Source organism: Belonocnema kinseyi, chromosome 1 (assembly GCF_010883055.1).
Source record: "Belonocnema kinseyi isolate 2016_QV_RU_SX_M_011 chromosome 1, B_treatae_v1, whole genome shotgun sequence".
NCBI lineage: Eukaryota > Metazoa > Arthropoda > Insecta > Hymenoptera > Cynipidae > Belonocnema > Belonocnema kinseyi.
This window is the reverse complement of record NC_046657.1, coordinates 96,444,080-96,466,694: the sequence shown is the minus strand read 5'-3', so window position 1 is coordinate 96,466,694 and position 22,615 is coordinate 96,444,080. Positions and strand designations below refer to the sequence as shown.

The following is a 22,615-nucleotide window of genomic DNA, read 5'->3' as shown; positions in this document are numbered from 1 at the left end:
CTATTAATATTTAAAGTCAAACTACTCGCAACCATTTAATGTTTATCTTTTAAATACCTTTTTTGTCTCTCAACGACTACGTGAAAATAGTTAATGTTTTCTATGTGCTAGGCGTGTGGAATTTCATATATTAATATGCTCCAATTCTACAGTATAAAAGAATTAAATTGATTCCCTAATTCAGTAACTGATGGTCTTGACACCATTGAAACCCAATTCATTTAAATCTGGTAAAGCACCAATTGGTCTTGTCCGGGCTACGGTCGGGCTCCCCGGCCAGCTCCCGGCTCAAAGCTGGGTTCTCCGGCCGTAGAATGGCCAGCCCCGACTTATATTTCCACCCGGGTACGCGTAAATATTTGGATTCATTTAAAAATACCTAGATATCCAAAAGCAACTATCCAAAAAAGATATTCAATAGCAGCGCAAATTTTTACCAATTTATTAAATGTGTTATAAAGAAATAAGTGAACAGACCAAAAGAGTTATTTTATGAATAAATTTTAGAAACATTAACTATATCAGTTAATTATGGTGGGATAAATAAATGTTGTGAGAGAATCCACTACATATTACTTGATAATGAAGCCTATGTATCATATTTGATCACCAAATAAAAATTAGCATTGTTTAAACAATCCTAATTAACAAAAGCACTATTTGTATCATTTTATGCGTTCATAAATAAAATTTCGCTATTTTTTTACAAAATGAACAACCCATTGTTTAGCAATAAATTATTGCTATCAATAAATAAAATGTCGTAATTCTTCAAACAAACCTGATTAATAAATTAGTGATTTGGCTATTTTTTAGCATTTAAAGTCTATTCTTTTAACGTAATCAATTTTTAATAAAGAAAATTTACAACATTTTTTAGTCACTTCGATAAAGATTCACTATTTTTATTTCATTAACAATGTCATACAAAAAAAGGTTTAAACGTAAAATACATCGTGAGAAACTAAAATTGTTGCTCACATAACTTGGAATCGTTTAAGAAAATCTAAACGTCGTAACTTGTCATTAGAGATAATTGTATGAACAATTCTATACGAATGCAAAAATAATAAAATATTTTCAGTGAATGTTATTCTGGAGTGACATATCATTATAAATATGCAACATGCTTATTTTCTCGTTAGAAAAAAATTTAACATCATTTATATAACATTAACATGTAACGCAAATGTAACATTTATACGAAAGCCATTTATGGCTTCGATTTCTACCAGAAGTTATTTTAAAAAACATTGTTTTAATTGCAAATAAATGTAAGTAACTAAATTTATACAATAAATATAAATATAGAACTACAATATGTACTAAACAAGTAAGATAATTTATTTACTAAATTATTTAATCCTTTTAGGATAAGTGGTATGTATGGCCCTGATATTTGATTTCGGTTTGATCAAATTTGAAAAGCAGGGAGTTCTTACGACGCTCCATTGAAAAGTTCAAATATTAATAAGTCAAAATTTGGCCACTTAAAAGCGGCGTCCAAATAAGGCAATAAAACTTTAAAAATTCCCCGTAATTTCATGAAAAATATGCTGAGGGAAAATATGATGAAATTAGTTCTCCGATAGTTTTTAGAGTTCCCGAATTCGATTGAGCCTACAAATTTAGAACTTCAAAAATAAGGCATTTTTTGTAGAATCAACTCAGTCGGCAGCTATATTTCATCAGCCATTTTGAAGTTTAGGTTTTTGAATCTAGATTCGAATTCAGCGAGCTTATAAGCCTTATGAAAGATAATTCTTTATGTTAATTCGAAAGGCTAGTCACTCAGAAATCTTATATTGCTGTGCTGGAAATCTTAGGAGAACTCTTTGAGGTATTCTCATAAATCTTGGAAATCTTTCGCCAAGTGTGTAGCATTCAGAATATCTCACGTTCGTGATGCACACTCTGCCTCGTTGAGTCGAACTGCAGACTGCACCCGGACGCCGTCGAATTTAGCCGAGTCTGATTTTTCCTCGAGAGTCCCGATCTGAATATATATATATGTGTGTATGTGTGTATGTATGTATGTATGTATGTATGTGTATATATATATATATTTATATATTGTATAAAATGTACAAGATTGTTTAATCATTAACATAGAGTAGCTTTTATGACAGTCAGAATGGCCCTTTTTGTTAGGCCAGGTATGCACTCGAAGTTATAAGCCGCTCGTTTTCGAGTCATAAAAATTCGACGCAAGGCATGCATATATGTCTTCAAGAAATATAAACTTGTCTCCAAGACATAAATTGAAGTCTGGCTCCATCACTAAAACTGAGACATGCTCAAGTCGAACATTTCGACCTCAGCATGTCTTGATTAGGGGGAAATTCAAGTCGAAATCAAGCCGGCGAATGTTGACTCGGGTGGTCTAAAATCAATATTTTTTTGAATATTGATATTTTATATTTTTTCTAAATTTAAAAAATGACTGCGTAGACAAAAAAAGAATTACATTACAAAATTAACTACATTTACCTGGTAAAAAACCATGACACCAAAAATACTTATGAAAAAAAGTTTCACACACCTCACGATATTAAAAAAAATGTGTCATATTAAGCTACAATTCTTTATATTAAAAATAAAATAAATAAAATTCTAAGTATTAACAGAGATTGATTAAAAATATCTCGTTACCAGAACGATTAACAGGTTAAATTGAAAAAGCGAAAAAAATTATTGAAGGTCTAAAGGAGAAGGTGGTAGTCTGAGATGGGATGGGGACCTCTGGGCCGGCCCAGCCGTGGAGAAGGTGCATTGTCCTGAAATCCTAATGGCTCAATGACCCTTGTCACTCCGATCCAACCTCATCCTCCGCCTCATCTTACTTTCCTCCCTCCGGTTTGCAAAAGAAGCCGTCTACAATGCCCTTCGTGTGAAACACGCCAGGTGGGTCGCTCTCACGGAACCCTATTTACCTGGGGGTAGGTCAGGATGACCGACGAACCGTCTCGATTTCGAAATATGGAGATAATCTTGTGATAATCCAATGGCGCAGGAATTGAAAAAGTAAAATTAAAATTAAAATTAATTCATTTTCTTATATTTATTCTTTCAGAAATGTGTATTATTATATATTATTATTTTCTCATTTCTTAGGACCGGTTGATCCACCTCTGCATAAAAGCTGCAGATAAATTTATCTGACAGATAGGATACTTTCATGTTGATCCACCATCGGTTAGCGCTATCTGACAGATAAAGCGGGAGTTACCAGTCAGTTAACAATCGGCCGGCCAAAGTGGCCAATAACGGATTTATCTAGCAGATAAGCACGAAATACAGAAAAAGTGACATTAGACAATTCTGTCAAAATAGAATTCGTAAATGTTTACGATGTTGATTTTGGTGATAATTTCGACGAAGATATTGAAGAAATAGCCGAAATTGTTAATCGCGTTATAAATACAAAACCCTCTACGCTTTATGCACGCGAAGCTCTTGTTTCACAGTTGTCAAATTTCAGACGGTTTGTTATGAAATTACAGAACAAAAAATAAAATATGCAATAAAAATAAAACCATCAGAAAAAGTTGGTATGATCCATTGACAGGTTATGTTTATATTCCTCTATGGTAATATAAAAGAGTCTAATTTTATAATAAATTTTCATTGGTGTTGTTTCCGGAGGAAATTGTTTATAAACCCACATATTAAAAAAAAATTATGATAACTATAAATAATAACTCTTGCTTCATCGTTGGCGAATTTTAGACTTTTTGTGATAACATTACTGAATAAACAATAAAATGTCAAACCAAAAGAAAACCGCGAGAAAAAGTTATGAGATAAAAAACTCCAATTCCAAAATAACATTTCGTTGGTGTTGTTTTCGGAGAAAATTGTTCATAAACCTATAATTTAAAAAAAATTTAATGTATATAATAACCTATATAATAACTCTTGTTTCAAAGTCATCACATTTCAGATGTTTTGTTATGACCTGACAGAATAAAAAATAAAATATCAAATAAAAATAAGACCACGAGAAAAAGTTGTGAGGCTCGATTGAGATGTTATGTTTATATTCCACTACAGTGAAATAAAAAACTCCAATTTTGAAATACCATTTTGTTCGTATTCTTTTCAGAAGAAAATTTTCATAAATCCACGAATTAAACTAAAATAATGTAAAATAACCGTGAATAATAACTTTCGTTTCATGAGCTGAAAAATTCACATATCTTTATTCTTCACAGAAAGACTAAGTAGTGCGCTTCTTCTATTTATTACTAATTAATAATATGACAGAGTCACACCAGCAACAGTGTTATATAATTGTGACGCTATTTCTGCGAAGTGTCAACGTCACTGAAGTGTCATTGACTTGAAAACTCGAAAAGTACTAGTATTCCCTGTATCTCCGTATGAAACTGAAGGATAACTATCCAGAACATTAAATACAGTGGATCAACCCGAAATCATTATCTGTCAGATAACTATCTGACACTATCTGACACTTTATATAGAGGTGGATCACTCTGCCCTTAGATAGAAATATATACTGTATACGCATGAAACAAGAAACGATTGGCCGCGTTTCAATCGTATTTCAAGTCGTCTGAAATGTGTATCTTAAAGAGGAATGGCAGATTGCTGACGATAGGTTAGAGGTACCAGTGAATCGGAGAAGTGATTATTTCACGATTCATCAAGAAATATTTCGTTATCGATTAAAAAACGACGGTGAAGGCCATGTGATGAGTAGAACAGGTGATCAAGTCAGCCCTAAGATCAATATTTTTTCATCCATATTGAAAAATAAAAGTTTAAATAACGCGGAAAATTTTTTCGGGAAATGTTAATAAATATTAAAGGATCTTTTGTGGTCTTGCAAAGAGTTGGAGGGAGAAAAAAGTTTATTAATGCAAATAATGATTATCGACGGATACATTTAGGTTTTACAGCAGAAGTTTGACTTTTAGCTTTCTCTGACAGTAATCATGTAATCTGCTTTACCTACAGACCCCTAGAAGTTCGAAGTTGTCTACTCGCTGCGCTAGTGCTGTTTTGACACAGCTGATACCAGGCTGATACGTATGTCAGACCAAACATGTTCATTTGCATTTCAAGTGCAAACATTAGTTTTTGAATTATTTGTGCATAATGTTCGTGAGCGATTTTTGTTGTTTTGCCCCACTTCGGTCTATATAAACCTCATAACTAGCCCATTCACAACATTGCAAATTGCTTGCAGGGTTTGACGACAGCACGGTCGGTATCTCCAAAATAGTTATAAAAAAAAACTTTTTTCACTATTCTAATTATTTAGGACCAGAGACAGATTATTGCATGCCTTCTATTTATCGTGCCAAACTTTTAACGCGATATCTCATTCCGTGTGGACGTAAGTTGGGAAAGAAAACTTCCACTGGTATTTTCTTCAACAAAAGTTTGTTCTCAAAATTTCCACCGGAACAAAGCAGAGTCATGGAGTTTATTACCTCCTCTTTCATTTCCCAAACTTTCAAAGCGATACCTCATTTCATTTAGACGTAAGTTGGGAAAGAAAAATTGAAGACCAGGTTTGGTCACGTGACACTCTCGTCACATGACCTTAATCGCAATAATACTATTGGGATCCGCTACGCTTCAATACGCCATCTATTTTTTCAATGCGGCCAAAATGTGAACTTGCGAAACCATAGGTACGATTTTGAAGATGCATCTTATTATCTTAATTTGAGTTAAACAACCATTTTTTAATTATTTGGCATAGTTTAAACAACTAATTGGATGAAAAAATGAAGACACATATATGACATATATAACATATGTGTAATTTTCATCGTATACAACGAAAAAATACGATTTATGTTAAAACTGTTTTTGTAAAAAAAATCGTTATTTTATTATATTATATATGTTTAAAGAAACTATAAGCTTCAATTAACTTACCTTGACATAAAAGTGAACTTAAAATAAATTTTGATTAATTTCTACATGGAATATTTACGATCTAAAAAATTTTTCCTAAAAGTTAGGTTAGAATTCATATTTCATTTCTGATCGTCTATAATTAATATTTTTTGCATATTTTGAACCAAATATTTTGCTATATGCCTTAACTAAACTTCATTTTGGCTTATGGTGTGTTGAAACTTATATGCTATAGTAAAATAATTATTTTCTTGACAAAAACAGTTTTAACAGGAAATGTGTTTTTCACTGAATACGATAAAAATTCTACATTGAACACTTAGTTTCCGAAAAATATTAATTTTTTGTATTCACTTATTTTTCTAAACTAGTAAAAACAGTGCTATAATTGGTTTTAAGCCCAATTTAAAATGCAACTTAAAAATTCTACCTGGTTTCACAAGTTCGCGACAGTGGACAGTCCCTAACTTATCTGCATTTTCCTATTCAAGTTTACTTGCAGCGACTTCCCATTCACTACAATTAAATAATGAAGAGCGTAATCTGTATTATACAATTCATCGGACTTCAGCAAACATCAATTGTATGATGTAAATTCGTTTCTGTAAAAGGGAACCTGCACTTTTCCATTCAGTTTGACATCCTTCAAACTACATTTCATTGAGAACTTGAAATGATTCATGCGTGTTTTCTGTCAATCGTAAATCACGAATTGAACTTAATTTAGTTTTTTGAGTTTATGTTCTCCAATTCAGAATGTCGTAAAACTATAGCACGAGTACATCTCCGAATGTGGCTTGGCAGATTTAATTAAGTCCAAATAGCTGACCAACTCAAAGAGTCCAAAACAATTGAAATGCAACTTTGTCCATCTGGAATTTTAAGATACACATTTCAAAGCGCTCCAGTTCAATCGTTTCTTTTTTCCTGGGTACTGCACTGCAATATCCTAATCCTAATAATACTACAACTACTCCTCTACTCTAGAGTGACTGTAATTCCGGCGTTAATAATATATTATATTACATTATATAAACATACAAAGAAAATGGAGATAAAAGCAACTGCAATAACTACAGAGGTATCAGCGTATTAAGTACCGTAAGTAAAATATATTCAAATATACTTATTTGTTTGGTAATGAATAAAGCGGAAGAAAAGATATGGGAAGTCCAAAGTGGATTTATGCCAAGAAGATCATCTTCAGACGAGATATGTACCTTAAGGCAAATCACAGAAAAAAGTTTGAGTGTAAGGAACAATTTTTTATGTTTATTTGCTAACCTAGAAAAAGCGTTTGATAGATAGAAGTAAACTTTGGGAAGTCTTGAAAGAGTATAAAGTCAATGAAAGGCTCCTATACAAGCAATGCAAGCAATACAAGCAATATGTTTTTATGGCAGAGTCAATTGAAGACTTTCAAATAATGTTGAGCAAACTGATTACAAGCATGAAGAACATATGGGCCTCAAAAATAAACTTAAATAAAACAAAAATGATGATTCTTGAAGGAAAATGTGAGAAAAAATGTGCATATTTTCCTCAATCATGAGAGAATAGAAGAAGTTGATAAGTACGTATATTTTGGTAGCCTATTCACTAGTGATGGAAAGATAGATGGGGAGTTAGATAGGCGTATAAATGAGGACAAGAAGGTTATCGGTAGAGCCGGGCCTTTGAGTACCTTCACAGAGTGATACAGATGGTAAGATATCAAGCGACTGTAAGCTTTCAAGTCTATGTAACTCCTCGAAGTATAAATATGTTTCATAAGAACAGATTATACGCATTTTATTAGTTTGAAGAGATATTAAAGACAAAGAATTTAAACTGCTCTTTCCCCAAAAGCTTCGAATTAACTTTGAACTGGCAAGGACAAATAATTGTACTTGCGTGTAGCAGAAGAGGTTTCAGCCAGACGCTTTAATATTAACCCTTAAAGCGCCAACCTATCTAATAATTTCACAAAGAGCCATGTGGGGTCGTGGGCGACCCCAGCTGAAAAATTTCATCCTGCAAAGGTAGTATCCGTTATATCAATTCAACAAAATTACTGAATACGTTCCAACTATCCTTTCAGTATAAGTATAAGGTTATATTATTGAAAAAAATTTTGCTGCACGTTAGAAAAAAGAAATACTTACAAAAACGTGAAAAATGACATTTTTCACCAAAAAAATCATTAATCAGTCAATTTTCAATATTTTTACCTGAAAATTCAACCTGTAACTCTCAAAATATAGGTCTTCAAGTATCTAAGACTCCATACTTGCACTCCATACAATAATGTACTCGATACTAAACTTTTGAAGAATTTGTTAACTGGATGCCATGATTTCAATTTCAATATATTTACAATTGAGGTAGAGGCACCCTGGACAAGCTTTGCCTTACTGATTAAAGGTTTCGTTGCCCGTGGAAATATTGCTCATTCCTAAAAGGGGGTTCCTCAATAAGTATAGCTACTAATAATTTCAATTTTCTTCTCTCTATAAAACAAGGATTCATACTTTGTTTTGTGCTTGTAACCACCTTTTTGTTATACTATAATCTTTGTCTTTCTTTCATTTACAATAAGTTCATTTAGTTTACAATATTTTAATAAACATCTAATTATTTTTTCAGTTGTGAAGAGGTATCTGCAAGAATAGCAAGGGCATATGCATAAGCCAGTAAGAGTATTTCAATTATATGATCAATTGAAATCCATCTAATTCCATCTGTTCTCAGGAACTCTTCAAAATCAGCGATAAGAAGAAATGGTATGGTATGGGACGGTTTGGTATTTTTTTACGAGGGCTGGTGAAAAATATTCTCTTAACAAACCGAAAAGGGTGCGCACAAAAATCTTAATTTTATCATTGTAATGATACTATCAAAGATCCACTAAAAACACTAGCCTCTTGCCTTGGCATGATTCCCCCCGGAACTGGTTTCGCATTACTTCATTGAGTGCCGTTTTCTTACCTGCTAATGCTTTCTGCTGGTCTTCTTATTTCTCGGCTACATGACCCAACCAAGATGTAAAAGGAATCGCCCTCAGTAGTGCGGTGGTACCGCACTACGGGCTCGTCAGCTTTTGACATCTTGGTTGGTGTAATTGGTTGGACTGCATTTCTATACTACAAGCTGTGGCTTCTGCTGGTTCCCTTCTCCTATGTTTAATCAGTTTCTTGTCCCAACCAAGGTGAACTATGGCTGAGCTTGGCAATTTACTTCTGTCATCTGAGATATTTCCGCAGCGAGGCTGCCTCCCTGAATGACACGCATCTCATAGACCCCGGCAGATGGTCAGTCCGGGGCTTCTCACTTCGTGTAGCGCAAATGAAGCGCTGGGGAGTGGCGAAGCACTCCGCAGACTTGTGATCTGCTCCGCACCTTCAGCATCCTCTAGTCCGATCAGAGCCCCTACAGCCCACCACCATATAGTCAAAGCTTCTCTGAAGCCATTTTTTATGATGCGGACCCGTATCTGTCTAGCGGACTGCTCGCCAATGCCTTCTGACGACAGCCTTGACTCACGCCGCCAACTTCACCAAAAACTGTCCTAATTGTAGCGAACAGCCCTTATTTGCCATCCACTGCCTTTCCAACCTCTACCAGGACCACTCCATTCCAATTTTTTTTATATCCTTGATAATTATAGCAAGTGTGTGAGGTTTCACCTTCCTTTTGAGTTTTTTTTAAACCTCAGCGTAGCTCGAGACCTCAACCGGTTTGATTAGAACCACCTCGGGTCGAGCTCGCCTCAGTTTCTCCTTCTTCTTCCTTTTGGGTGCTGGTGTGGGTGCCCCTCCCTGCTCCTTTTTGCGAGTTGAGGTCATTACTGCAGCACGGGTCCTCAGGTTCTTCTTCTTGGACATAGAGGTGCTCGCCCTATGGGGTTCAGAGTGGGCTCCCTCATTATCTTCTCATAATGGTTTAAAGGAGTTTCCAGGCCATCTTTTTCTGTCTGGATCCCCCTGCTAGTCACTTTTCCTCCACCTGCCTTATTCCTTTCTCCGTTAACTATCTTGATTAATTTTTGCTTACCCAACGTTGGTTGCCGTGAAAATAATCCTCTAAAAATTCCGCTGGGATGTCGAGACGTCTTCTAAGACTATTTATTCACTTCGCTCACACCGTCGCAGATTTCAGGAACATGTTCCTGTATGACCCATAAAAATGCTCCATTCTACCATTTACCGCCTGAAGAGATTTCAGGAGTTCGTTAGCCTCTTCCATACATTGGAGAACAAGGGGTTTACACTCGGATCCTCGGTGACGTACAACTGTCTGCCCAACCCATGGCGGATCCAGAAACTGAATTTGGTGGGGGCGATTCGAAAAGTTATGAAGGGGCTATTTTGTAATAGCCGCGTGCATGTATTATATTTGTTTATACTACCTATAATTCAAGAACCTTGGTTGGGGGTAATCGACCCTATTGCCCCACCGTCTTTGGTCCTCCCCAAATTCCAAGGGAGCAGCACCGGCCACCGGGGCTTCCACCCGATCGAAACCGGCGAAGAGATTGTTACTCTCTTGGGGTATTGCGTTTTTCAGAGACTATTACTCATCGTCGGTTTGTAATTCAGGGTTCCTTCCCCTAGGTGTTCTTTTTCCACGCCAAGTATTTGATTTTCCCGGTACCACCCATATCTGGGAGACGTTCTCCTATCCGCAATCTCAAGGTGTTCGCATAAGAAAATACGTCTGCAGTATGCTGGAAATGGCCCACGCACGAGCTGTCCGTGCTCATACATAGAGCGCCAACCAATCGCGTGCGATCTGTCGCGCTGCTGCGGTACGAGCTGGCTACATATGGTTCACCTATCGGACCGCCATTCGAAAAGTAGAAGTTTGCGACGTTGATAATATTGGTCTGTTTACAGAGGGGGTGTAGTGTTTATCATTGTGAAAAAACCGGTATTGTAAGCTATTGTAGAAAGTCATATTTTTTTAATATTTCGAATATCTTTGAGAAGCTTTGTAGTTATTCATGTTTATTCTGTTGATAACATAATTTAAATAAATATATATAATCAAATAATATAATAAACCAGACTAAAATATTACAAGTTGTTTCGACCTCATCCTCCTATCCGTGACTGATTCAATTCTAAGAGTTCACGGAGAAGTTCGTCTTGCTTTAAATGAGGCTTGATTGAGACTAATTGAAATTTTTAATAGTTCTGCATTCTGTAGTCTCTATATAGTCTATAGTACTGGGACTGTGGCCAGCTGGAGAAGCTCTGTGCTCTGCGGATTTGGCGGTACGCCAAACCTAATTTCTAAGAACTTTTTCGGAGATTTTTCCGAAAATGCTCGGAAATTAATAACATTAATATTTCGAACAGATTTAAATAAAGTTATGGATTTTTTCCTGAAAAACTGTATATTATAAAGAAACTATAAGATCTAGATAGTTTTTCGGCGAGCGTGTATAATTTTCAAATATAATTTTACTTTCAATTATTGTAATAATAAATGTTGTTTATAAAAAAGAAACTGTAGTGTGTAATATTTTCAAAAATAATTGGTCCTCCAATGAATATAAAAATTAATCTAAATGTAAGAAATATCTAAATATAAGAAAAACACATCATTTGAAAAAAAACAACATTTAAATTAAAGTATAAATTATCAAAAAGTTACTAATATTATTTTAACTTCAATCAAACATTTCCGAAAACTTTTTAAAATAATAATGTCGGGGAAAATTACTTATATTTCGATAGTCCTTTTCATACTAAAAATAAAAATTTTAGTTTGATTCGTAGAAATATTTAAAAATATTTCCTCTGAACGAGCCTATGAAAGTATAAGAAAATTTTCCGAAAGAATAAAATAAATTTCCCATTTTCATATCGTATTGTTACTTCCCTAACATTTCCATATTACTCTCCATTTTTTCGGGAACAGTGCCTACTTGTTCAAAATTTTTTCACAAAATTAGGGAAATTTACCTATTTTTTCGAAATAAGTATTTTCCCTAACAAATTTTTGGAATATTTTATTCCTAAGGTTTGGGAAAATGTCTTAAATTTTGTGCAGAGTAGATCAGTCTCGTATCATATTGCTTGGTGTAAAATTTAAATTTTTATTATTGCGTTAATTGAGATCTTTCCTCGGATTTTTCAAGTTCGTGAACCAGTAGAGTTGGCTCCTGCCTCAGAAATATCAAATAAACTGGAAAAACGAAAAGGAGGAAAAAGAATTCCAGGACACGTGCAAATAAAAGTGCGTAGCATGCAATTTTGACGCCACAGTGATGATTGAATGACTTAAAGATCCCCTCTTTTTAACAACCTACAAAGTAACACGTGCCTCACGAGTTTTCAATTGGTCGGCTTCTTAATTTAAATTAGGAAGCGGAATCGATCAAGTTAGCATAAACAGGCGTCATATTTATCATTATCAAATTTATGTGGTATTAACATAAAGTAAGAAGATAAATGCAAAATGAAATATAAATAAGTATTGCTGAAACCCAGGAAATGACAAGAGGAATATTTTTCTCAGTTTTAAATGATCCTCTCTAGTCAATATTGAATATAGATATTGTTTGATAATATAGCAATTGAGACTATAATTTGAATCTTACAATAATGATAGTGATCTTCAATTCGACCGAATTTCATCACTTAATTATTACAATTAACAATATCTAAACATGGAAGATCTTAATACAAGATAAATGATTATTCAAATATGTAAATAGAACAATAGAAATCAGAATATATTTGCAAGAAGTATGATTAATGAAGCATGCTATAAACATTCTATCAATGCGAATAAGAAGCAACTACGACAATATCAAGTATAACTCATTGGTTGCGATGCAACTTATCTTTTGCGGAAGGCCATTGAATGGTTTCGAATGCTTTTGCAATTATGGTATGGACGCAAGATCGTGAAAAAGAATAAACTTTAAAGTAAAAAATGCATCTTTGGCATTTTAGGTTTGCAATTTTTTATAGAAAACATGTATTAGCTTAAATTAAATACTGTTCAGTACCATCGTGTACTATTTTGTAGTGTACGGTATATATTATATTCATTAGCGACACCTGCTTACTATACTGTTTATTTTTGTACGATATTGTGTTGCTTCCTAGGGAGGTTTGTAATGAAGTAAATGTTCAAATCTACTTTTTACATACTCATTATAAGGGGAAGATATTGGTTTTTATGAGAAAAATGTCTTTCGCGGATTCTATCAAATATCGACGTTTTGCGACCCCCTGAGACAGAAAATAGTTTTTTACGTACGTGCCTGTCTTTCGTTGTCGTCGTTATCGTCATCGTTGTTGTTGTCCGTAAACACGGTAACAATTGCAGGAATTATGCACAATACGCACGATACGAAGAAAAGTCAAGAAAGGAAAAACCTTCATTTTTGAAAGCCGTACAAGATTATCAGAAAAACTTTTTGAACTTTTCTGAAAATACTAAAACTCACATTTTTATCACACCAAAAAATAATTAAAAATTAAAAATTACATTTCGCGGACAAAATATGCAAGATAAAAAGAAAAGATGAATAGCTAAAAATTATGCACTTAAAAATATCTATAAACTAGGTGAGCCCTGTAGCGACGGCCTCGTCGCCGTGGAAAGGCCACCGTCCTTCATACTATACATCGACAACAAACGGAAATGCCATAAAAGTTGTATATTGTGTAATACTGGAATGGAATTAACATATAATTTTAAGTATTTATCATAGAACTTGGGTTTGAAAAATGTGAAGGAAATAGTGAAATCTGAAATAAACTTGGAAAATATTTCCAAAAATTTCATATCACTTGTAAAATTTGTACACAGCTTAAGGAAAACTCTAAATGTATTTAGAATTTTGAAATCAGTCTTAAAATTCTAACATAACTTGCAAAAAAAACTTCAAAAATTTAAAATTTATATAGTAAATTTCAAAAACTACCCCCCCCCCCTCTATTCCCTTTTCCCTCCAAATTCTCTTAAGTCTGTCCGGGAGCGCAAAAGAAAATTCGTAAAAAAATTTGCCACCGATTTGTCAAAAACTGCATTTGTGCCACCCCTCCTACCTTCTTCCCTTCTAACTCCCACTACATAATCTTACGACCTATTTAAAAGTCCAAAAAATATGTGTAAAAAATTTGATGCTGATTGTTTAGAAAATGCGGCTGTGCCCCCCCCCCCCCATATTTGTTCCTCCTATCTCCCCCACATACTCTGATGACTTGCTCGGGAGGCCCTAGAATATGTGTGCAAAGTTTGTTGCCACTTGTTAAAAACCGTGTATTTTCATAAGCAGCACACGTTTTGAGTCATTTGATTTTATATATCTCAAAAATTGTGCCCCCTACTCCATCATTCCCCAATACTCTGACGACCTGTCCTGGAATCCTGGAGTCTGAAAAATGTGATGCCTATTAATGAAAAACTGCGACAGTGCCCTTACCCTCATATACCCACCTCCTCCAATATTCTTATAACCTGTACGGGAGCCCAAACAATGTGTGCAAAATTTGCTGGCAATTGTCAGAATCTGGATTTTCATAAAGATCATACATTTTATGCCACTTGATTTAATATGTACGAGGTGTGTTCAAAAAGTAAGGTGACTTTTCAATTTTCGCGGGCTACGTACATTCAAGTATTAAATTTTTGTTTTTGTTGTATTGGCACACTCGTCACGATCATATATTCACAGTTTTGACTATATAGCTCGTGTTGTTTTTCTGGTAGAGGCGTAAAAGATTAGAAGGGTTTGGTGTGCTCGGCGATTTTCTTCTTTCGAAAAAAATGGAGCAAAGAGTTTGCATTAAATTTTGTGTGAAAAATGGAATCGATTGCTCTAAAACTCTTGAAATGTTGACAGTTGCATACGGTGAGTCTACTCTGAGTAAGAAAAATGTGTATAAGTGGTACAAGCTGTTTCAAGAAGGCCGAGAGGATGTCGAAGACGAACCTCGCCCTGGACGTCGCAGCACGCCAACAACAGATGAAAACGTTCAAGCAGTGAAAGAAATGGTGTTCAAAAATCGCCGAATGAAAATCAGAGAAGCTGCTAAAGATGTTGGCATATCGGTTGGCTCATGCCATGCTATCTTTGCGGACGTTTTGGGCATGAGACGTGTGTCAGCGAAATTTGTTCCAAAACTGCTTAATTTTGATCAAAAGATCCATTGCATGACCATCGCTCAGGAGATGTTGAATGAAGTCAATAATGATCCTGATTTCCTCAAAAGGGTTATAACTGTGGATGAATCGTGGATATATGGTTATGACGTCGAAACTGAAGTCCAATCGTCTCAGTGGAAAGATCCTGAGTCTCCAAGCCCGAAAAAAGCACGTCAAGTTCGGTCAAATGTGAAGGTTTTGCTCACTGTATTCTTTGATTGCCGTGGCGTAGTCCATCAGGAATTTTTACCACAAGGTCGTACTGTCAATAAGGAGTATTACCTTAAAGTTATGCGCCGTTTGCGAGAGGCGATACGCAAAAAACTTCCGGAACTTTTGAGAAACAATTCGTGGCTTTTGCATCACGATAATGCACCTGCTCATTCATCGTTGCTTGTGAAAGATTTTCTGACCAAAAACAGCACTACAGTCATGCCTCAGCCTCCATATTCACCGGATTTGGCCCCAGTGACTTTTTTCTTTTCCCAAAACTGAAGAGACCCATGAAAGGACATCGATTTTCAACGATTGAGGAGTTAAAAACTGCATCGCTGAAAGAACTCAAGGCTATACCACAAAATGATGATCAGAAGTGCTTCGATGATTGGAAAAAGCGTTAGCACAAGTGTATCATATCTGAGGGGGATTACTTTGACGGGGACAATATAAATATTGAGGAATAAATGAATATTTTTTGAGAAAACCATAAAGTCACCTTATTTTTTTAACACACCTCGTATCAAAAACTGTGCCCCCACCATTCCCTCATCCAACAATAATCACAGAATTTGTCCAGGATTGATTTTATATATTTCAAAAGCTGCCCTCTCCCCCCGCCCCGCCATCATCCTTTAATATTCTTACGACCTGCCTCGGAACCCAAAGAATGTGAAAGAAAAATTTGATGCCGATTAATAAAAAGATGCAGCTGCCCCCCCATATTTATCCTTCATAAGCCCGCCGCATATTCTTTAAGACCTGTCTGGGAGCCAAAAAAATATGTGTGCAAAATTTGGTGCCAATTGTGAAAAACTGTGGATTTTAATAATCATTATACATTGTAGGCCACTTGATTTAATATATTTCAAAAACTGTGCCACGCCCATACTTCGTCTTCACCCCAATACTCTTACGACCTGATGGAGAGCCCAATGAATAAGTGGGACAATTCTGATGCGCAATGGTCAAAACTGCACCCACCTGCCCCACCTTTTCATATGACCCCTAAACACTTACGGCCTGTTTGGGAACCTAAAGAATATGTGTGCCAAATTTGATGACGATTGGTCAAAAACTGTGGATTTGCATAAGTATCATCCGTTTTAGGCCACTTGATTTGATATATATATATATATATATATATAATTAAAAATTTTTCACACGGACAACCGCAGGATTTCGCATGCAGTGGGTGCTAATCTGAAAAACTGCACCCGTTCCCAGCGAAATCGCGGTAAAATTTCAGCCACAACCACGTCTCACGACCGTGAGATAGGTGGTTACAGTCTGTAATGGAATCAATACGACGATCCGGAAAAAGCTTCGTGCACCCTGAGAACACGGAGCGACCCAAGGACGACCGCCTTCTTCATTTTTGCCGCAAGTGTTTTAGCATACTGTTGACACGCAGAGATGCTGTTCGGACTATTAACGAGTGAAAGCTTGGCACCTCCAAGAGCGCCGATGATAACGTCGATTAGTTTAACAGAATATTTCGGGTACAATCGTTGCAACTCCCTTATAACCTCTCTTTCTTATCATTCTCCTTGGCTATGATGTTTTTGTCAGCTGGTGCCGAAAATTCGACCAAGAAGATGGTTCGTTTCTCGAAGTCAAGAAAAACCATTTTAGGCCTCGAGTGTGCAACAGAGACAATTTCGAGAATATAAAGTTCCAGTATATACGGGACTTCCCATTCTCGACAATTCTCTCAATTTCCCTAGGAGCATTTAGAGGAGCGATATTAAGGTTAATGCCGTAAGAGTGACAGATATGATAATAAAGCTCTCTTAGTGCCGCATAGTGCCTTTGGATGTAGGTCGTTTCCGCATGAGTTGAACAACTAGATTGTATGTGAGCTAAATGCTCGGGGTGTGCATGGCTCGCCCTGCAGCTAACATCGGGAATATCGTGGCTTAAAATGTGGCGACGGTATGTTAAGGCAGTATTCTACTTTGAAACGCTCGAAAAAAGTTATTTTTGTGAAATTTTGCTGAGATTATTTATAATGATATCGATTTAGCGTTTATTGGGCCTAATAAACACACTCTTGAAATACATTAAACAGTTTTTTAAAATTTATTTTAGGCACTTTTTATACATAAAAACGTTAGTCATAGTCAACTCCTCAAAAAGTAGGTAGGTCTACCCTGTTCTAAGAATCTCGAGAGTGGGCTCTCCGAAACAAAAAAATCAAACAATTTCAGATTCAGTATGACTCCTGCAACCGGCTGAACTGGTATTTCTGATCTACATGTAAAAATAAAAAAATAGCGAAGAAAAAATAAACATAAAACGAAAAGGCGGGTTTATTTTCATAGTTTTTTGCAATAAAATATAGTCAAAATTAATTTTTCTCAATAATCCTAGTTCAGCCGGTTGCTGGAGTCATACTGAATCTAAAACTGTTTAATTTTTTTGTTTCGAACTGCCCATTCTCGAAATTTTTACAACAGCGCGGACCTTAAGGTGGAGATAACAACGTCTGCAAGTTAGCTCACACGACATTGACTGATCCTCCAAATTTCTGCGGAAGATAGCGTGCATCCTCTTATCGAGAAGCTGTTCAGGAAAGTTTTTCTCTTGTGCTTTCTTAATTTCAGGAATGAGTACTCGAGATAGATAAGATCTGATGCATTTTGCTCACCCCTAATACTAAAGTTAAGTCCGAGTGTTTCAGCTGCCTTGTCTGCTGCTTTGTACAGAAACGTTCCTTTTCCCACTTCTTCGTGCTTCCTTACCATTTTAAGAAGATGGTCTCTTTCATTTGCGACTTCATGTCCTGTACCCAGAATAATCTTGTTGTGAAGACATTCAAGATTCAATATTCCGCGACCACCTTGAAGGCATGAGATGTAGATTCGCGGAATAGAAGACTTAAGGTACATGATTTTGTTCATGTGCATAACCTGTTTTGTCCCGATATCAAGGGATCTGAGCTCGTTCTTCATCCATGGAACCACTCCAAATGAATAGAGTACTAGAGGGACGGCAGCAAACATGTTCGTTGCAGATACTTTGCTCCTCGCCGACAGTTCAGAAGACCATATCTGCCGGATGAGACGTTTGTATCTGCTTCGGGGAGTATCATTTATAGATGTCATATCCTGAATGCGGCTCTGTGGCACTACCAGGTATGTATAAGTCTCTCCAGCGCAAAGGTGTCGTATAGCGCTTCTATCGACGAGCTCAGGGTCTTCAAGGATGCAATTATATTTTCCTTGCTTCAAATAAACCTTGGCGCATTTGTGTAACCCAAATTCCATATCAATTTCCTTAGAATTTCGTTTGACAAACCCTAGAGCTAGATGTAGGTGCTCTTTGTTTTTAGCATAGATCTTAAGATCGTCCATGTAAAATACATGAGTGACCTTGTATTTTCGATCTGCAGGTTCGCCACAAAAGTACCCATCGGAATGACGAAGTGCTAGAGATAGTGGCAATAATGTAAGGCAAAAGAGGTGTTTGCTCATGGTGTCACCCTGAAAGACACCTCTCTGAAACGTGACCTTGTTAGTTGTCACACGATTTTTTCCAGAGATATATATATATAAAATTAAAAATTTGTCATAAGGACAACCGCAGGATTTCGCCGGGAGCGGGTGCTAATCGGAAAAATTGCACCCGCTCTCAGCGAAATCGCGGTAAAATTTCAGCCACAATCACATCTCACAACCGTGAGATAGGTGGTTACAGTCTGTAAAGGAATCAATACGACGATCCAGCAAAAGCCTCGTTCACCCTAAGAACACGGAGTGACCCAAGGACAACCGCCTTCTGCATTTTTCCCGCAAGTGTTCTAGCATATTGTTAACACGCAGGGATGCTTTTTAGGCTATTAGCAAGTGAAAGCTTTGCACCTCTAAGAGCGCCGATAATAAGGACGATCAGTTTAACAGAATATTCCGGGTACAATCGTTGCAACTCCCTTATAAGGTCTCGATACCTCTCTTTCTTTTCATTCTCGTTGGCTATGATGTTCTTATCAGCTGGTGCCGAAAATTCGATAACGAACATGGTTCGCTTCTCGAAGTCAAGAAGAACTATGTCAGGCCTCGAGTGAGCAACAGAAACAATTGTCGAGAATATAAAGTTCCAGTATATGCGGCACTTCCCATTCTCGACAATTGACTCAATTTCCCTAGGAGCATTTAGAGGAGCGATATTAAGGTGAATGCCGTAGGAGTGACAGAGATGGTAATAAAGCACTCTTAGTGCCGTATTGTGCCTTTGAATGCAGGTCGTTCCCGCGTGTGTTGGACAACTAGATATTATGCGAGCTAAATGCTCACAAGACCTTCACTGATTCTTCACATTTCTGTGGAAGATACCGTGCATCCTCTTATCGAGGAGCTGTTCACGAAAGTTTTTTTCTTGTGCTTTCTTAATCCGGGCCTTCAGGAGTGAGTACTCGAGATAGATTAGACTTGATGCATTTTGCTCACCCCTAATACTGAAGTCAAGTCCGACTGTTTCAGCAGCCTCCTACGCTGCTTTGTATAGAAATGCTCCTTTGCTCACTTCTTCGTGATTCCTGACCATTTTAAGAAGAGGGTCTCTTCCATATATATATTTTCACTATATATATTTTCCCATGTATCGTGGGAGACGAGAGAAGGGCGAGTCCTATAAAAAGTGCCCCACAAGTTAAAAACTCAGTTGAATTCTGCGGGGCAACTCGCAGAAAACATCCTTAGAAGAGGGTCTCTCTCTTCTGAGTTGATCTCTAATAGACTTGGGAGAAATCCCCTCTCTATTAATTTTCTTAGGAACTAGAGCGTGCTATCGGAGAGGACGAGTGAATATTCGCTCGCACCCTGTTAGTAAAGTGGCTATTTTTCCAGTGTTTCTCTGCGACGTTGTGCATCGAAATGCAATTTATTATTTCAAGGCTTCAAACGCGAATCCATTTTCTGAGGCAGAGACCTCCTAAAAATTTCAAATATAAAATTTATAAAGCAATTTGCTTGAGGCAAATAACCATAAACTATTCTCAACCGACATTGTAAAATTTCACTGTGACTCCAGACGTCACGAGCGAGATAAATTTCTCGGACCCGGGGCCAAGAAGTTGGACGGTGAAATTTTATTGACCCTGCCACTCACCTTAGCTGCTTAGGAGTGGACGAGTGTAAATTAGCTCGAAACCTGTCCAGAAAACGGCTAAGCCTGCGTGCCAGGTAAAAGAAAATAGTTTCTTAAATATTTTGTCAGCCCTCGGTAGAGGCTATTCTGACGTTTCGACCCAAAGTGTCGCCTTGAGATAAACATCTCTCTCGCTCTCAGTAGAGCGCTCTCTTTGTCCCTCTTAGTAGGAGGATAGGAACACCTGTAGTCCGAGGGCGCGTCGACTAAGGTTAGTTACCGCGCGTCAGGTGCATCACCCTTTTATGGTGACACCTCATTGTAATAAAAGCTAATTAACCATTATAGGGCTTAGGATCCCTTTTCACTAAACTTACAAATAATGACTGATTATCATTAAGGCTAGCTACCGTAATAATAAACCCTCACTAGGTCAGTAGGGCTAGTTCCATAAGATCGTTGACCATCTTAAACAGGTGTATTGTTTTATTAAAGGAGAGATTCCTTCGAATACTAGGAAACGAGTTCTAATACTCAGAATTTCAGATTGTGTTTTAACGAATAAACGAATAGCTTAGATAGCTTCTTATTTTTGAATTTTAGAATATAAAATTATGTGAACTTAGAGCACTCACCCCTTTGCATGCTATGATTGCATCAATCCATAAGGTTACAATATATATGTGTATATCAATAATTTTGTTACAGAATGCGTCCTTTTTGTTTCAATCGTAATGCGCCAAGGTTTATTTGAAGCGAGGAAAACTTAATGGTATCCCTGAAGATCCTGAGCTCGTTGATAGAAGCGCCATACAGCACCTTTGCGCTAGAGAGACTTATACATACCTGGGCGTGCCACAGAGCCGCATTAAGGATGTTACATCTATAAAGGATACTCGGCGAAGCAGATACAAACGTCTCATCCGACAGATTTGGTCTTCCGAACTGTCGGCGAAGAACAAAGTATCTGCAACGAACATGCTTGCCATCTCGGTACTACTCTATTCATTTGGAGTAGTTCCATGGCCGAAGAACGAGCTCAGATCCCTTGATATCGGGACAAGAAAGATTATGCACATGAACAAAAGCATGCATCTTATGTCTTCCGTTCCGCGACTGTACATCTCACGCCGTCAAGGGGGTCGCGGAATATTGAGTCTTGAATGTCTTCACAACAGGATTATTCTGGGTACAACACATAGAGTTGCAAATAAAAGAGACCCTCTTCTTAAAATGGTCAGGAATCACGAAGAAGTGGGCAAAGGAGCGTTTCTGTACAAAGTATCGGAGGAGGCTGCTGAAACACTCGGACTTGACTTCAGTGTTAGGGGTGCGCAAAATGCATCAAATCTTATCTATCTCGAGTACTCACCCCTGAAAGCCCGGATTAAGAAAGCACAAGAGAAAAACTTTCGTGAACAGCTCCTCGATAAGAGGATGCACGGTATCTTCTACAGAAATGTGAAGGATCAGTCAATGTCTTGTGAGCTAACGTTTGCTTTCCTTAAATCTCCCGGATTAAAGTCTGGTACGGAGGGTTTCATCTTTGCATTCCAAGACGGTGTCATTTCCACCTTAACATACCGTCGCCACATTTTGAGCCAAGACATTCCCGATGATAGCTGCAGGGCGTGCCATGCACACCCCGAGCATTTAGCTCACATACTATCTAGTTGTCCAACTCACGCGGGAACGACCTACATTCAAAGGCACAATGCGGCACTAAGAGTGCTTTATTACCATCTCTGTCACTCTTACGGACTTTATATTCTCGACAATTGTTTCTGTTGCTCACTTGAGGCCTGACATGGTTCTTCTTGACTACGAGAAGCGAACCATGTTCATTATCGAATTTTCGGCACCAGCTGACAAAAACATCATAACCAAGGAGAATGAAAAGAAAGAGAGGTATCGAGACCTTATAAGGAAGTTGCAACGATTGTACCCGGAATATTCTGTTAAAATAATTGTCCTTATCATCGGCGCTCTTGGAGGTGCCAAGCTTTCACTTGCTAATGGCCTAAAAAGCAACCCTGCGTGTCAACAATATGCTAAAACACTTGCGGGAAAAATGCAGATGGCGGTTGTCCTGGGGTCGCTCCGTGTTCTTAGGGTGCACGAGGCTTTTGCTGGATCGTCGTATTGATTCTTTAACAGAATGTAACCACCTATCTCACGGTCGTGAGACGTGGTTGTGGCTGAAATTTTACCGCGATTTCGCTAGGAGCGGATGCATTTTTCCAGATTAGCACCCGCTCCCAGCGAAATC

General features: G+C 37.1%; 1 protein-coding gene across 2 annotated transcripts in view; it reads right to left on the bottom strand.

Moving 5' to 3' along the window:
* The window catches only part of LOC117167419 (tyramine beta-hydroxylase), a 59,899-nt gene that overhangs the window by 18,647 nt on the left and 18,637 nt on the right, over positions 1-22,615 (bottom strand). Inside the window, exon 1 of one of the 2 annotated variants that reach the window (XM_033352354.1) lies at positions 13,150-13,201. The exons of the other annotated variant lie outside the window; for it this stretch is intronic. The gene's annotated coding sequence lies outside the window, so the exon portion shown is untranslated. Of the gene's footprint in view, positions 1-13,149; positions 13,202-22,615 lie in introns of those variants that run through there. 2 annotated transcript variants of the gene reach the window in all.